General features: G+C 48.5%; 2 protein-coding genes across 7 annotated transcripts in view; one reads left to right on the top strand and one right to left on the bottom strand.

The window, feature by feature from the left end:
* LOC113208722 (troponin C-like) overlaps positions 1-1,759 on the bottom strand; it is a 28,342-nt gene extending 26,583 nt beyond the window's left edge. Inside the window, exon 1 of the mRNA XM_052268931.1 lies at positions 1,741-1,759. The gene's annotated coding sequence lies outside the window, so the exon portion shown is untranslated. The remainder of the gene's footprint in view (positions 1-1,740) is intronic.
* The window catches only part of LOC113216880 (neo-calmodulin-like), a 153,934-nt gene that overhangs the window by 118,173 nt on the left and 30,504 nt on the right, over positions 1-5,257 (top strand). The gene's annotated exons all lie outside the window — the stretch shown is intronic.

Below are 5,257 nucleotides of genomic sequence, written 5' to 3'. Positions count from 1 at the left end.
TCCCTCACCCCATCCCCATAAATCCGCTCGCACGCAGAGTATGCCAGACGGCCTGCTTCCGTCTGAGTGCACACTTATTGTGTCCTGTTTTGAACGTAGCTACTGTTTTAGTAATGAAATGTTAGGTTCTTTGGGGGTTCTGGGGTCTTAGGGTGAGTTACTAGCTACACTATAGTTAGTTATTACTTTAGTACTATTTATTGGGTTCATGCCAAATACCCTTTGCCCTACCCCTCAGTCTGATCTGCTGTACATACTAAAGGTTACCTAACCGGTGGGATCAGTCTAATTCATTACATTACCAAACAATAAGTTATCCTAATCCTGATGTGCCCTGGCTGGAGGCTGCGTCGCGACTGTCCGCTCGGCTGAGGCCTCGCGTCCAGCCGCGCCAGCATTCTGCAGAGTTTGCACTTTGGCGGTCAGTCGCCCTTCGCTTGCCTACAACACTACGTCGTGTAAAACTGTCAACAAACGGTAACCTACGTACGAAATTTGTACGTAACTATGCACAATACTGTGCGTAATTATGTAAATATAGTTTAAAATTGTGCGTACGTTACGTATGTTTATAGTTGTACGTAAGCTACATATGAAATAGTACATATGGATTCTTTGTGTGGGGAGCGCCTGGTGGGTAGGCAATCGGCGGACGCTGTACGCACCGCCGCCCCCGTACTGCCTACCCTCCAGGCGGCTCTTCAAGGAGTGCCACTGTCAGCTCCGTGCATGCAAGGCACGCGGCGCGGGCGGAAGCGTTCCAAATACGTTTAAAGAACAAACCGCAGACCCTAAATATTTCGAGCACGATTTTTGGCCGATCTTGTTAGGGTCAGCTATACCGGACGAATGCTGAAAATAATGATAACTGAGATGTGCGATCTTCGCATTAGCAGCATGATAAATCTTCGAAAGATGTTTGGAAATAGCTGTGCTTTTAGTTTTGATGTTTTGTTTTAGATTTAGGTACGTACTTCTATCAATCGGAACGTCGAAGTGGAGAACGTAGGGGTAAAACAATACAATACTACTTCTGAACTTATATGATTCGAATTAAAATCACTGTTTAGAATTTGAAAATGCAATTAAAATTTGTGACACTTTCACATTATGATGTGAGTTTTCACATCGTAAGATCGGGATTTGAAATTTCATACACCTAAAATTTTCTAAGTCTTCAAATACTTAATGATTGCGAAAATTCACAACACCGTATTTGCGAATGAATATTCGAGGGGGCATCAACTTCGACTATTCACGGTGCACCCGCTGGTTAATATCTAATAGGTATTCAGGTGATATTTGGCGATATTCACAAGATATTCAAAATATTCATCGATATTCATCGATATTCAAGGATATTAATCAACAATCACAGTGAATATTCACTGGTATTCAGTGATATTCACTGGTATTCAGTGACATTGAATATTTGAATATATTCACAGTTCACCAAATTTCCAAGTTGGTTCCCCCTCGTGAATATTATCGAATCCCATAATCATGAAAGTTTGCATCGATAATAGCAGGGTGCGTTAAAATGGCAACAGCTTTATAGAGCAATAAACTTTCTACATTGTAGCGCCTGGTTGGTAGGCAACTTCTGGGATCTGCATGCATCCGTGATCTTTTAGTGCCTACCCACTAGGCGGCCACTTTAATCAATAACGACTCTCTGGAGCGTTGCAAACCCAGCAGCTCCTCTTTCTTTTTCTTGTTCACGTCTGGCGTTGCACTAACCTGCTTATTATCCTCTGTCCGCAGGTGAGTTGCGCGCACACGTCCAACAGGCGGTCATGTGAGTTGTCTTCGTCCACCTCTCCTCGGTCGCCCGTAAGTTTCAGCGGCTGGCAGATGGCAGACTGTAGCATGGATACCGTAGTGTTACAACTCGTCCAACAAGATATCTGTAAAACAAATATGTATCAAAGATCAAAGTGGTACAACGAACATAACATCCTTGAATGAAGAGAGAATTTGCCCTTCCAGAAATCTGAGAGCATGTAGAATGACGAAGTAAAATTGGTTTATGTAACTTTTGCTGTGAAATTCTAACAAGTAGGCCTAGGCCAAGTACTACTGTTGCGACAACCGGACGTACTGTTTATAGATTTTTAGAGCACGTTTAATAGTTACTAAGTAATAAAGATGGGAATATAGTTGCTCCACGGTGTGCTATGGAGCGCAAGGCAAGGAAACACAGTCGAGGGAAAATAAATGAAGGGAACACTCTCAGTGTATTGGCGTTTTGTCTATAAACAACGAACTGAAGTTCGTAAGAATTATACGGCTGCTGCTTCAATAACAACGCCGTCCGCACGGCAAGAAAAGTTTCTTGTATTACAAGACCCGGTCTTGGATCTTATGGAGAACGCCAATGGCATCCAAGACCAGTTCTTGAAAAACAAGCAGGACAAGAAGCTATTTTTACCGTGCTCTGACGAAAATGTGGGCTGCGAGTGCATGCACTCTAAATGGGGAGGGACAATTTTTGTACCTTAGTTAGATGTGTCTTTGAGCACATCTTCATCAGATACAAATTTGTCTGTACAGAGGTACAAAGTGTACCTAGGCTAGGTACAAATGCTATATTTTGTATGTGACTTGGATGCAAATTTGCATTTGGTTTAGATGTGCTCAAAGACACATCCAGCCTACGTACAAAAATTGTCCCTCGCCATTTAGTGTGTGAGGGGCAGTATGTAGGCTCCATTTCCATTAGACATGCAGCAAGCAAAACAATCTTCCTCAGACTCCGAGTACTTATTTGCCTCGGATGAGACTGCCTCGAGTTCTGGACTGGAGGCATTTGGCCCGGTCCGTGCTGAGGTGCGCAGAGCAAAGCTTGCCAACGGCATCAGAGCGATCCCTCCGCACATTATTTGTCCCCGTGAAGCCGATTCAAGACAAACTTTTCTGTCCTCTCTCCTTCCCCATCCCCCTTTCTCTCCCTCTACTTCCCTTCCTCTTCCTTACTTCCTCCCTCCCTCCCTCCCTCCCTCCCTCTCTCCCTCTCTCCCTCCCTCCCTCCCTCTCATCCCTCCCGGGTCGACGCTTTGCCCTCAAAACTACTACAATAGGACTAAAAGTTTCTCGAAGTCGCTGGGATCCCTGCCTTTCCCTGCCTCGTTCCCCAGCAGGTTTATCCATACGCGAGCCATATAGCTACACAATCTGTAGAAAGAGAGGGGGTAGCATAAGAAGTGTGCGTGAGAGAGACGGAGAGAAGGAGAGAAACAGAGAGACAAAGAGAGAAAGAGGGAAGGACGCGGAGAAGGGATGAGTGGAAAAGGGAAGATACAACGCTGTTCTCGTTTTGTTGTAGTCTGGGGAGTCTCATTACCCCGAATGCTTTGGCGTTCCAAACGTGTGGAGCCGTGAGGGTGGGTGGAGGGAGGCATCAAGACACATGGCCGACAAATACTTACCAAGGTCGGGCGCTGCGAGCGGGACTACCGCCGTCTGGCTGGCCGCCGGGTCAGAGGACGGGTGGCAGCCCCCGTTAAACAGCGCACACCAGCACTGGGCTCCGCGGAAGTTCCGGAGTCGCCATTCCCATCCGTGCCACCGAGCGCCTGCTATGGCTAGAAAAAAGAGAGACGTTTTAGAAACTGACACGTTATAATTAATGAAAAAACTATACCAAATACAACAAAAACCAACAAAAAAAAAAAAGGATATGAGGAAAAAAACTGCATGCTGAGCACAGTTTATTCTCCACGTGCAATAAACTTAAACATCTAGCAATGGTGTAAATACGTGAGAAATTCTTGTATGCTCTCATGAATTTTAGAAGCTGCGTACAAAAAATAAAGAATGGAGAGCATTAGCAAAGAAAGTAGTGTGTAGTTTTGGCACAACGGCCCGTCGGATGCTGGACCGGATGCTGGAGCGGATGCTGGAGCGAATGCTGGGGTCCCCTCGTCAGCTCGGCCGCCACCGCCAGGCGCCTCGCCTCGTGTCGCCTCGCTCTCGGGCGGCGCGGCGCCGTTCGGGCACCTTTCTCGCATTCGAGGCAATTTGCCAACAACTACTGGAAAAGAGTTGAGTGCGTGCGTGGCGAGCCGGCTGGGCGACAGAAAACACGAAAAAATGGAGCCTCTGCAAGTCGACTAGCTGCGAGTAACACACCCAACTTATATATGGGGGCAAACACAACATTCGCACGATAAACTCAGGCCTCGGTTCAAGCCTGCGTCTTTACAGCATTTTGTGTCTTATACAATAAGTGCCTCTACGGGTCCAAGTTGTACTGGGTGAATCACAGAAGACGCAGGTTCGGGCGGGTTTTCTACCTGCTTTGCCCGCAAGCCCCTTTGGTAGGCAAACTCGCCCGCACCTGCGCCTGCACAGTAAATGGTTTGGCGTCTTATTACGCCAAAATATTGGCGTCCTCTATAGAACGCCAATTTTTGGCGTCATACGACGCCAATTATTGGCGTCCAGCAAAAGAACGCAAAATTTTGGCGTCTTTTAGGATATGGCGTCTTAGGACGCCAAAATTTAGTGTGATAAGATGCCAGAATTTGGCGTCTTAAGACACCAATTTTGGCGTCATAAGCCGCCAATATTTTGGCGTCAAAAGACGCCAGCCCATTTACAGTGTGAATCATCCGGTACAGGAAATACGAGACGGTGGTGCAGATTCGTGAAAAATATTGCGACGCGGTCAATTAAACGACGTAATGCTGTGTTGATCGTCTGAACCGGGCTGCGCGTCGCGCGGAGAGATGTCATGCGAGTGGGTTCGAAGTGCCGCTGGGGCCGTGGGCCCCTAATGCTCCAGGGTCGCAGCGAGCGGGAGCAGAAGGGAGGGGGGGGACCTCGCTAACGGGCCTCGTATGTAGGTCACCTGGGTGTCTCCTCCGCCGGACGGGGGAAGGAGCGGGGCGTGGCGGGGGCCGTGACAGTGTCGAGAAATGGAAAACAAGACGGCATCCAGCACCGAACGCGAGCGAACAGAGCACCGCGCCGCCGCGCCATGCGAAGAAAGGGGGGCGTGGCGGAAGGGGAGGGGGAGGGGCGGCGCTGCTACAGAATTGGCGAAATGACGTGTGTTCTCATGAAGACTTATCGGCTGGGCGGAGCGGGGCGGAGCGGGGGCCCGGGAGCGCGCGCATGCAGGAGGAGAGAAAGGCCGTCGAGTCGGGGAGGCTAGGGCACCACCGACACGCCCCACCACGCCAAGGGGAATGTATAGCGGGGATGGGGGGCGTTGTTACGAGAGAGGCAGGGAGAGAAAGAGAAAGAGGGAAAG

The sequence above is a fragment of the Frankliniella occidentalis genome, unplaced genomic scaffold (genome assembly GCF_000697945.3).
Source record: "Frankliniella occidentalis isolate FOCC.00 unplaced genomic scaffold, Focc_3.1 Scaffold79, whole genome shotgun sequence".
Taxonomy (NCBI): domain Eukaryota; kingdom Metazoa; phylum Arthropoda; class Insecta; order Thysanoptera; family Thripidae; genus Frankliniella; species Frankliniella occidentalis.
The sequence above is the reverse complement of the archived record's forward strand: the minus strand, read 5'-3'. Positions and strand labels throughout refer to the sequence as shown.